This window comes from Rhinolophus ferrumequinum, chromosome 2 (genome assembly GCF_004115265.2).
Source record: "Rhinolophus ferrumequinum isolate MPI-CBG mRhiFer1 chromosome 2, mRhiFer1_v1.p, whole genome shotgun sequence".
NCBI lineage: Eukaryota > Metazoa > Chordata > Mammalia > Chiroptera > Rhinolophidae > Rhinolophus > Rhinolophus ferrumequinum.
In genome coordinates, this window is record NC_046285.1 from 29,036,777 (window position 1) to 29,049,357 (window position 12,581).

At 34.7% G+C, this 12,581-nt stretch overlaps 1 protein-coding gene across 3 annotated transcripts in view; it reads left to right on the forward strand.

Annotated features, from left to right (window-relative positions):
• COL8A1 (collagen type VIII alpha 1 chain) overlaps positions 1 to 12,581 on the forward strand; it is a 151,237-nt gene that overhangs the window by 85,997 nt on the left and 52,659 nt on the right. For all 3 annotated transcript variants that reach the window (XM_033088061.1, XM_033088053.1, XM_033088068.1), the window contains one exon: positions 8,030 to 8,147. The gene's annotated coding sequence lies outside the window, so the exon portion shown is untranslated. The remainder of the gene's footprint in view (positions 1 to 8,029; positions 8,148 to 12,581) is intronic.

Here is a 12,581-nt window from a genome sequence, read left to right on the forward strand (position 1 = left end):
CCAAATATCTGGATGACTGAAAGAAGGCTTCATACCCAATTCTCCTTGAATATTTACCTTACAAAGATGGCCTTAGTCTTTTTCCTAAAGTTATAGAAGACCTCTGACCACACCTTGAATCACCATTAGATTCTTGATATTTTATCATGTCTGAAAGTACATCCAATGGTTTCACTTGAAAAGGGTTATAATTTCACCTTTGATATTTTCTCAGCAAGGATGAGGGACTTCTGGGAAACATTTGATATATTTCTATCTATTGCAAAAGGATGCACCTGGAATAAAAATTTTATAGGCTATTTCCTGTGAAATATCAGCACTTAAAACATATTGTAAGGGCCTGATTTTAGATTCCTACCAGTAAAGCCTTTGCTCTTCAGTTCTCTGAACTAAGTCACTATTTCTCAAATTTATTCACACATTGAAGTGTTAATTTCCCACTCCCACCTTTTTTATTCCAAACTAATAGAATCCAAAGATTTCAGATATACTTTAGATAGTCAGATATTTTCAATCTTTTCTTTTGCCAAATCATTGCAACTTAGCTTCTTTGAACTTCGTAACCATTAAATACTGTTATGAGATCATAATGTGAATTTTACAAATAAAGGCAAATTAATGTTTCTCGAACCTTAATGCACTTAAAAGATGACCACTGATTCAGCAATCCAGACCTCTAAGGACAGCGTGGTAAACCTTAGATTTTTTTCCCCATTATTCTAATTTGTCAGCATGTAGTTGTTAATTCAGAATTGACCCTGTTTTGGTAGAATTGGAATTCTCAACCCTAGAGTTTTATCTGAGATTCTGCAACCTTAAGTTTTTGTAAAAATCAGCTGAGGGATTAAGGAATTTCTTTGGATGAGTGGAGAAAGGAAAATGGGCTGTCCCACCTCTTCCTCCAGCTCTTGAAACATTCTTAAGCTGCAGTGAAACCAAATCAAGTGTACTACTCCATGGGGTAATATGAATAGTTTCCAGGAATCTCAAGGTGACTCACCCAGGTCTTTTTCTAAGTCCTAGCATTTCTAAACAACATAAATGCAAAGTTCCTCTGGAAATCTTGTGCCAAATTTAATAGCATTGTTGATCGATGAATATTTGTCATAGTCGAGACAATGGCCATGCATAAGTAAAGTAAAATATAGTGTCCCTTGAAAAACGTGAAATAAAATTCTAGGATAATGTCAATGGAATAAGAATAAGCAGTTCCTTTGTTTGGCTGATTCCTGATTCACCAATCTTCTTCAACGTGTGTGAAAGAATGGAGTCTTGTTTTCTCACTGCCTTAACTCATTTCTTGCATGGTTGTAAAAACTAGATGAGACTACACAGATAATGCAATTAGCAAGGAGACTGGCCCAAAGGACATGTTTAATAAACATGTATTTCCTTTCCCTTAAGAATCATAAGAATGTGGCCGGCCTGCTTTGTAGAGGAAATTCAAAACTGGTGGAGATAGGCTATGTTGAAATATATTTCAAAACTTGTGCCTTAGTGTCTGAATGTTATATAATTTCTGAAATAGTATGGCATATCTATAAATAGCAATTCAGATTTTTCTCATGAATTTTGCAGAAATAGATCTCATGACTGTAGAATCTTATGATCATACCAGACCACTGAGGCCCAACCACTAAGGTTCTTGAATCCTAGAGTAAATAAATGACACTACAAGGAACAGTTTTGTTTATTTGTATTGTGATATAATTGACATACAACATTATATTAGTTTTAGACGTATGAATCAATATTGGTATATATTCCAAAATGATCACCACAATAAGTCTAGTCAACATCCATCGTCAGACATAGTTAAAATGGTTTTCTTGCGAGAACTTTTAAGATCGATTCTCTTAGCAACATACATGCAAACATATAAAACAGTATTGTTAACTATAGTCATCATGCTGTACATTACAAAGAGGAACAGTTTAAACTCACATCCACCCCATAGGGTAATTAAGACATCTCCTCATTCTAGAGACTTGTAGTAAACCAGACTCAAAAAAGGAAACCCTGTTTTCAATACTATCAGTGATGAAAGGGGAGTCTTATTTCTTATCCAGTAAATAAATCACATATTCGATGGCAATGAAAATATTGGTGGGAGGTACACATTCTTCATTTCAAAGAAGGAGCCTGTTGAGTGGTGGTATAGTTTCAAAAGTATCTGATTTGACAGAGGAGTTCTCATCACACTCCTGAAATAATTTTACGCTGCTGTGATTTTGTTTCTAGGTTTTTCTTTTTTTAAAAATTGAAGCAACGAGCTCTAATCAGAACCATCACAGCTTTTAAAAATGCCCATATAATTCACAATTTCTATATTTTAAAATGATGTCAAATGCCGTTTTTTTTTTCTGCACTGCTAAGTTCTGTGTTTCAGAAGTGCAAAAAGTATTTGCAAGGCATCTAGTAAATACTTAACAGAATACCTACCGTGTACCAATGCTAGTTCTGGTTGCCAGGGATGTTAACAATAAACAAAACAAACAAGCTCCCTGCTCTGGAGGAGGAGTGGTGGGGAGAAAGGAAGGGTTGATGTGGAGTCAGACTATAAATGAATAAAACTCAGGAAGGAAGATAGAACTGCTACTATGGAATTAAAGAGGATTAGATTAGAGACACATGGAAATGAGTGCTTGACATTAGATTGGAGAGTCAAGGGAAACCTCTCTGAGGAAGTGATATTCAAGTTGAGATTTCAACGGTGAAGGGCTCAGCCATGCAGTGTTCTGGGGGAAGAGAATTCCAGCAGAGGAACAGCAAAGACTTGAAAGGAGGGGACCTGCATGATGTTTCCCAATAAGGAGGCCAGCGCAGCTGGAGAATGGAGGGCATGGGAGAGAGGGGGCAAAATTGAGAGGTAGGCAAAGTAGGAATCAAATGGGGCATGGAAGCCAGAAAAGAAGTTTAGGTTTGTTCTAAGTGCTCTAGGGAGCTATTGGATGTGCCGGGTGGGGGTGTTAAGCAGGAGAGTGGCATGATCTGATTTACTTTTTCAAGGTTTACCTCATCTGCTGTGTGGACAGCGGGGCAAGAGGAGATGTGTTTTTAATGCAGTTGGAATCATTGCAGCAAGAAACTTGACTCACTTTTTTTGTTTTTGTTCTTAATATCTCTCTGACTATGGTGTAGAGACTGGACTATAGTGGAAAAGGTTATATAAAGGAAGCCAGATTGGAAGAACTTTCAATGAATTTGGAAAAGATGTGAATTTAGTTGTGGAGCTCAGATGATATCCTTGGGTTGTAAGAAATGAGATAATACTTACTAAAAAACTCTTGTGTTTATTCATATATATAAAAAGTATGCATATAATTTCTTATGTATTTATATATTTTATATAATATAAATTATATATAAGTTTACTATATGTAACTTATATATTTATATATATATATAAATTTATTTAATTATCACTACACCCAATGGAATAAATATTTAGGCCCATTTTTCTTATATGAAAAGTAAAACTGAGAGAGATAAATCAAATTTGCAAATATCCAGCAAAAGTAAGTGGCAAAATCCAGGATTCAAAGCCTGGTCTGTGTGACCATAAAGTCCCAGTTTTTTCTGCCCTGCTATTGTGTCCCAGGTCAGGATTAGCACATATTCTAAATGATAAAATAATATTATGTAATGTAAAACACATAATTCATTTAACTGTATTGATTGACATTTAGATTGTTTCTATATTTTTGCTCCTGTAAATAGAGCTGTGATAAGCATTTTACATTTTACTTCATTTCTGATTACTCCCTTACCTAGCAGGGTCAAAGGATACAATACTTTAAAAGCTCTGGCTATATAATATCAAGTTATTTTTCAGAAAGTATGTGCCATTTATACTCCTACTTAACCCAAACCAACTTTAAATATAATTTTATATCTTTGCCAATTTGGTAACCAAAATTTTAATCCCATTGTTTAATTCACATTTCCTTCACTTATTAATGAGATTCAACCTTTTTTTACATGTTTATTAGCCTTCTTATTTTCCTTTTGTGAAGTTTGTGTTCACTTAATTGCCCATTTTCCTATATAATATTAGTAGTTTTTTCTTGGTGATTTGTAAGATATCTTTATATAGAAAGGATATTATGATTAAGACGGCCTTTGTCAGTTTTGGCAAATAATATCCCAGCGTAAGTCTTCTATTCAGTGTTAAAATTTTTATTGTGAGAATATCATACATACAAGAGAGTATGCTCCATTTTCTACTGCTGCATAACAACCCCCCTCAAAATTTAGTGGTTTAAAGCAACGAACATCTTATTGTATCTCATAGTTGTATGGATCTCGGCTGGGAGTTTTTTCTGCTCTCATGGATTACTCGCCTGGCAGATTGGCTGATGCGAAAGGCCCCAAATGGCTTTCCTCACGTGCTTAGAACCTTGGCAGGGACAGAAGGAAGGCGGGGCTCGGTAGCATCACTAACTGGAGCAGCGACACCTGGAAGCTCCTGCATAGTGGTTTCAGAGAGTCAGACCTCTTACTTGGAGGCTCAGGGCTCCAAAGGGCCTGACACAATGCAATACCTTCATGTCTTTCGTGACCCAGCATCAGAAGTTACCTAGTGCCACCTCCCCTGTGCTCTATTGGTCAAAGCAGGCACAAGGCCTCCCAGATTCAATGAGGGGGAACACAGTAGAGGACCAAAGAATTTGTGGCTATGTTTTAAAACCCCCATAGCACATACATTTTTTTTTCAGGAATAAAGCAAATTCCCCTTTACTTTTTAATTTTGTTCATAATTTTTTATATGCAACTGGCTCTTACATATTTATATAAATAAATGTATTTCTTTTTTTTCCTCTGTGGTTTCTTCCATTGCTTTGCAGTTAGTTTTCAAAAATTATTTTCAAAGTGTCTATCTAGAAAATCAAGGATATTATCAATTCATGTATTTGGAGACAAGGTTTTATGGTCTTTAGACACTTTAAGTACTATGTATTGTGATTTCATTCATTTCATTTAATTCTTAATCTTTTTCATTCTTAAATTTCCATCAACGACACATTTGAAAATTCATCTAGTGGGCGAACGGTTAGATCAGTTGGTTAGAGCACAGTGCTCTTAACAACAAGGTTGACAGTTTGATCCCCACATGGGCCACTGTGAGCTGCCCCCTGCAACTAGATTGAAACGACTACTTAACTTGGAGTTGATGGGTCCTGGCAAAACACACTTAAAAAAAATTAATTTAAAAAAAAAGAAAGAAAAAGGAAAAAAAATCATTTAAAAAAAATGCCTATTAAACCATACATTTAGTTATACATTTGTTCTGTGAAGGAAAAAAAGAAAGCTGACTAAATAGTTGTTGCTCAATACTCTGCCACATTTCTGGTTCATTCTTTCAAGATGAACCGAAATACAATAAGCTACATATTGCCTGTGTAGCAGATACTGTGTTTCCCCGAAAATAAGACCTAGCCGGACAATCAGCTCTAATGCATCTTTTGGAAGAAAAATTAATACAAAACCAGGTCTTATTTTACTATAATACAAGACCAGGTCTTATATAATATAATATAATACAATATAATATAATATAACATAACATAATATAATACTGGGTATAATATAACATAACATAATATCAGGTCTTTATAATATAATATAATATAATACCTGATCTTATATTAATTTTTGCTCCAAAAGACGCATTAGAGCTGATTGTCTGGCCAGGTCTCATTTTTGGGGAAACATGGTAGTTCTTTTCAGGTCTTGCGATGGTGCTGGAAAATTGAATAATTTTATATATTTAATAAATGGTGATTGCAGCACTCTTTCTTACAGTGTTTTGAATGGCAAAGTAGAAAATGTGTCATCACATAACAGCAAAAAGAAAGTCTTTTAGTTAGTAATTATTTTAAAGAACATTCTTCTGGCTCGTAGAAAGGAAAGAACCCCTATAAACACATGTGGTAAACACTCAAATGCTAAACAAGGATGCTCATCTCATATTCTAAAAATAGCAGTTGAGGTTTTTTCCAGTTAATTTCTCTGCTTCCAATATTGCATTTCAAAAACTGGTTTATTCCACTATCTGAGTGTGGAACTATGAAAACTGCGCAGAGAGAAGGAAAATTGAACCAAGTGTGTGACACTCACCTAATCATGCTCCCCAGCATTTCTATTTATCCTGTGTATCTTTTCTGTTCTATTTTCACCATATCCAAGGAAAAAATACATTTTGGAAGAAGGAGACATTGGAAAAATCTTATTGTCTAATGCAATTCGTCACCATGAGGGCAGAAGCTGTATTTATTTATTTTTTCAACATTTTATCTCTAACGCTAAGCACCGTGCCTTAGTGTTGCACACAGTAGCCCTCAATCAATATTTCTGAAAGAATGATTTGGGGAAAGGTGCCAACGTATTCATGAGCCTCTTCCTGTTATCCAGTCTGAAACTGCAGAGTTTCCTTGACATGAAGGCAGCTATGTTCATGGAATACCTCCTTCATCTCTGTCTCTATCACGCGCCAGTCATACCGCATGAGAAATGGACTGGAAAAGTCAAACACTTGACTCCATTCACCATCACTGAACTTTATTACTAGAGATAATTTGAGATCCCCATGGCTTTCCAGAGATAAAAGGTCTTCAAATCACCTATGGCTAACCCAAACTGTATTTATATTTGACTATGTACAAGTTGAGCCAAAGTTCAGAAAGCTGCTGTTTCCACTCTTCAGGCCTGTGCACCTGTTGTGAGGACTCCCTATGGACGGTCACGTACCAGAGCCTGGGCCTTGTGTTTTGGGGACATGCATGTTTTATATACATTCAGCAACTAGAAGACATTCACGTTTTTCTTTATTTTATGTTGAATGCTGAATACAGATAAACTCTTAATAGCCACTGGCCACAAGTGGGTATTTAAATTCAAATTTGTTAAAATGAAACAAAACTAGAAATGCAGTGCCACATTTGTACTAGCCACCCTTTTAGTGCTCAATAGCCACATGTGGCTATTGGCTACCATATTGAACAGTGCAAATATAGAACATTTTGATCGTCACAGGAAGTGTTATTGTATAGTACTGCTCTAGAATATATCATTTATGTCACATTGCAGAAATTCTCAGTTGGATACTCAATTCTGCAGCTATTTCTTAATCAAGTGATCCTAGCTTTCAGACCTTTTTGTTTATCTAAATGTCTGAAGATGATCCTATTTAAATGTTGTTTGTTTGAGTTTTTGGTGCAATTTAGTTGAAGATAATATTTCTACATTCAAATGTAGATAATATTTCCTAAACAAGTCTTTATGGAATATTTCAAAACAAAATAGAGAGTAACAGAGAGGTAAATTTCTGTAATTCAGTTTAAGTGGGAAGAACTCCCATATGATTTGTAAAAAGTCTAAGTTATAGATGATTCATACAGTATCTTCAACTAAATTGCACCAAAAATTCAAACAAAAACCTGAAAGTGTTTTAAAAGGCGGTCAGGCCTGATGTGATAAGTAACTAAGAATAATTTCTAGCTCAAATACTGTGGTATACAAATTGTATAGAAAATGTGTTGCTGGAAGAGTTTACTTTTTTAAAATAAACCTAACTTTTCTCCCTGAAATATAACTTCCTCATAAATTTGCTTCCTCTATAGCAAACGCCCAAATCCTTTCTAAATTACCTGAAATCTGTATTAAGGGGAATTAAATTAATGAGACCTTAGCATGTAATATAACCATGAAAAGCAATAAAGATATACAATATATTGTTTATTTGGACAAAAACTATATATAGAATATGTGTAAAAATAAATAAGTGCATATTTGCATATACAGAACCCCCCAAAATTGTCTCTCCTGATCAGCATACAAAGATCTCTTCTAATATCTCAGAAATGTGCATTTAAATTTTGGCAAATAATAACATTTTTCACTGAAGTGTGTATTTACATATTCCTATTATGTAATTTCTCTTGCGATCCCAAAACAATACATTTTGATAATAATGCAGCTTCTTGTCTTTCCAACTGAGTAAAACTATCCCTTTTTCCCCTTACTTCAGACGCTGTTCTGGAAGTGGAGCAGTACCCGGTGAAGAGACGGAAACCAGCCCCAGGCGTGCCACAGGAAGGTACAAGCAAGGACACTGGTCCTGACTCCAACGGCAGCCAAGTCTAAATGTAAGTGGAGAAACCCTGGAGAGTGGCGCAATGGCCACCGGTGGTCCACAGGAAGTCACTGTTGGGAGCACAGGGGCCGTTGGCAGACACTCAGGTATCCAGCCTGCCTGCATGACCTATTTATCTCCTATTCCCATTCGCAGCGCTACAGAAGCCTTTAGACCATCGCTACTAATGCCAGGTTTCAAAATCCCCGACAGTAAAATACATGTGCAGAATGTGATTCTAGCTGGTTTTTTAGGTCTAGGCATGTTGAATAGAGTCTTAAAATAATCATTTCCATAGGACCTGACTAGGTTATCCAAGTGTTCACCAGATGCTAACAAGATTTTGCAGAGGAAAATTGCAAACTTAAGCTTATTTTCATGATTCAGCAGAGGGTTTTAAGTAATGAAAGATCTGGAGATTTGTAAAATAAATAATTTCAGTGCAAATGGGAAAATTAAAATAATCTTATCATCTCCCGAGCGTATCTATATGTGCTTTTTCTACCATTATCAAATTTCTCTTAATTGAGCCAATTATTTTCTGGCTGATATTTTATAGTTTTAAGTTATGAGTTTTAATGACAAAGAACGATTCCTTTCAGATGACTGAAGTGACATATACTAAATTTTCCTAAAAACAATCTAGGAAGTATGAAATAGAGCATGATATAACAAATATGGTTTTATTAACATATGATATTGAATATGGCCACAGTGAAAAATAATAACAGTATACCAGAATCTCTTTTATTCCTTAGTTGACTTCTTAGTAGAAGCAATTAAAATACGAAGCTCATCATTAACTTTGAACTCTAATGGAAAAAAATACCATCCATTTCTGACGAGTAAACACTATCTCATAGTATCCACAGCCATCCAATGCTTGTTATTATTGCCTGGTTTTAAGTGTGACTTTTGGACACACAACTCAATATTTTCTAATATTTACTAGTACAATGGCTTTTATAGTCTACTTAATTTTATTTAGTAATTTGAAGAATGAATAGTTAAGATTCCTCAGATTGTTGTGTGTTCTTGCTGGAAGTGCACTAGAACAAAAAAGAAAAGCATCTAGCCCTAGAGTTAATGGCACATGACCACATCCGGTCTAGAATGAATCCATTCTCAATTCCTGGAGAAATTCAAATATGTTAATAAGTTTCTAAGATAGCACTAATTCTACTACAGGTACCACTAATTATTTTGGCTGAATTCCATCAAGGCCAGATGTCAATCAAGTGAAATATTTATAATGCAAAACCATTGAATGAAATATATCTGCTTATTTAAGCAATAGGTTTTAGGACGCAAGTTCATCACATATTTTGGAGAAGCTGATGAAGGAGTCATGATTCTGGTTAGCTATAATATCAGGATAAGGCTCTAAACTCAACCAGAGAAACTTTATAATTGTTTCAACCAACAGCAGGCTCAGCTTCTGGATTTTTTGCAACAAAATATTGCTGCCAAGGACATTGATGGGCTCACCCAGTGAAAAATTACAGTAATAATGTTAAACCAAATCGCATAAATGCAAAAAAAAAGTGGTTATTATAAGGCAGAGGAGAAAAATTGCTTGTAAAGTCATGGTGAAAATATAAAAACTACATTTATTGGACTTTTTAAAAATTAATCTTTGTTTTTAAACTAGGGTGCAAAAGCAATAAAATGAAAAGGTTACCCAATACACTATTTCATTTAATAGTCAACAGCAAATGAAAATAAAAATTACATTTGTTCAACATGGTCATCAATTCAGGCATGTCCAAAGCTTATATGTGATAGTTTTCTAATAAAAATAACCAGCTGAAAGTCATTTTTAAGAAAGAATTTTGACTGAAAAAAAGAATAAAGATCTTTTTTAATGTATGGCTTTTTGGTGAAAATCAACTTGGCTTCTTCTTAATTTCACATAGTAAAAAACTCTAAATATTTTATGTGATTTTTAAGTTATGTGAAGAAATTAATTTGAAACAAATGTAAAAAATGACCCATAAATGTAAAGATGAAAACCATGATAGGGGTACAGCTAAGGAAAAAGGGAATAACTCATAATAACTCATCCACTGTGTGCCCTCCAAAAGTAAAGGATGTGAAGTTTTAAATTATTTTTTAATAATCTGGAATTTCTAATCATCTTTTTACCTTTTGAAAATACAGATTCCTGAATCATAGAACCTAAACATTTTGGTGGACATAGTCTGTATTTTCCTCAAGTTAAATAACTTATATCTCTCAGTGACAATTATCGTAGAAATAAACTCCTTTTGTTCATTAAAATATCTAATGTGCCGTATATACAGTAAGCACAAATAAATACCGATTGAACTGAATTATTCCCACTTTCTCTTCAGAGATTAATGTGTCTCCTGGATTCACACTAGAGAAGTCGTGTCTCACACATGGGAATTAATGAGCTACATCTGTAACCCAAAATAATCCATGGAAAACCTGCTGAATTGATCCATATCTGTTTTATTAATCTAACCCACTATAGAAGGGCTTTCTTGTGGTTGTACCATATTTTGGAGATAAATAAGAATGGGGAAACCACAGTTCAATTTAGAAGTTGTTTCAGACTTTGAAGAATGTGGGGTTTTATATTATATGACAGCAATAAAATCCAATCCTCGATGGTTGTAATTCTGACATATCGGTATATAAATATCCTGTATGCAGAACATTATGACAATCGCTAAGAAGACCCTAACTATTCAACATTGAATATCCTTATTGCCACTCTCTTCCTTCCTCATTTTTTGTTTGTTTGTTTTAAGTATAAAGGGTTTGAGGTTTGGGGTTTTCTTTTTTTGTTTTATTTTGTTTTGTTTTGTTTTGTTTTGTTTTGTTTTGTTTTTAAAGCCAGCTTTGTATGAACAGCCTTTAGTTGAAGCAGATGGCTGGAAGTCAGAAGCCCCAGATTCTATCCTTGATTCTCCTACCAACTTGGAATGTGGCCTTGGGCAAGTCATGAGAGTAAATCTACAATAAAAGGGGCAATAATGCCTAACATGTGTATGGTGCTCTATGATCTAACAGAGCACTTTCACATACAATATCTTATTAGTCTTCCCCATGGCCTCCTATGGGGAGTATGGCAGTTATTAACAAGCTCCATTATAGAGAGTAGGAATTTGAGACCCAGAGAAACTGAATCATTTGTTCACAGTCACATCAGCATCAAATGTGAGAGCCAGGAGCAGACATATATTACGATTTCAGTTTGCTTTTTGTCTTTTTTCCTCTACACCACACTACTGCCCTCTGGTGTCTTCAAACAGGGAATGACTAGAACTGTGCTGTCCAATATGGTAGCCGTGAGTCACACGTGGTGATGGAGCCCTTGAAATGTGGTTAGTTGCAACTGAAAAGTACTGTAAATATAAAATCCATGTGGGATTTCTAGGACTTTGAACAAAAAAGAATTCAAAATATCTCATTAATACTTTTTATTCATTGCACATTAAAATGATAACACTTTAGACATCTTGAGTTAAAATGCATTATTAAAATTAATTTCATATGGTTTATTTTTAACTTTTTACATGTGGCTACTTGAAAATATGAAGTCACTTATGTGACTCACATTGTTTCTATTGGACAGCAGTAGACGAGAGGATTGCATTGTGCAGAATCCACAGAACAGATTTCATAGCACTGGACTTGTTTATGCACCTGTCTTGATGTGGTTGAGACAGATTTCTAAAGACTCGGTCATAGAGCAATGAACACTAGCAGCAATGATTCTGTCATCCTCACACATCTTCCACATGCAGGGGGAAAGTCAGAATTCATCAGCGGATGCCTCAAATTGCTCATTCATTAAAGCCCATTTTATAGTTGCTGAATGCTTAAAAGGCTTAGAGTAAAAGTACTATGGATATGTTCCCATTAAATATTAAGAATAAATGAGACATTGGACTATTAGGTGATATAAGCAGTGTAAAATAATAATTAAATATAAATTTATTATAAAATACAGTATATTTTATTGCCCTCACCAATTTTTGAAGATATTTTACATGTAATTCCTAAAGAAGTAGCTTATTCTTGTTTTGGAAAATCTAACTGAAAATCCCCTGGAAAAATGGGTTCTTTTTTAGGAGAAAAATAAATAGCCAAAATCACTAAAAGCTAACATCTCTTTAGCACTTACTATTTGGACTCAAGCACTGTGCTAAGAGGCAGACCAAGTTATCTCATTTAAGGACTTGAAAATTAGGAACAGGGAGCAGAATCAAAGCTTTTAACCATTTACTGCCTCTTACATCAGTGCTATTTGAAATCACAATGCATCCTACACCAGTGTTCAAATATTTGAAAGTGCTTTATTTTATTCATTTCAACTCCACTGTGGTCACCTAGCAAATACAATGGATCAGGAACAGTTCTAGACACTGAGGGAATACTGGGCTATAAGACCAGAGCTCTGCATTACAGGATCACT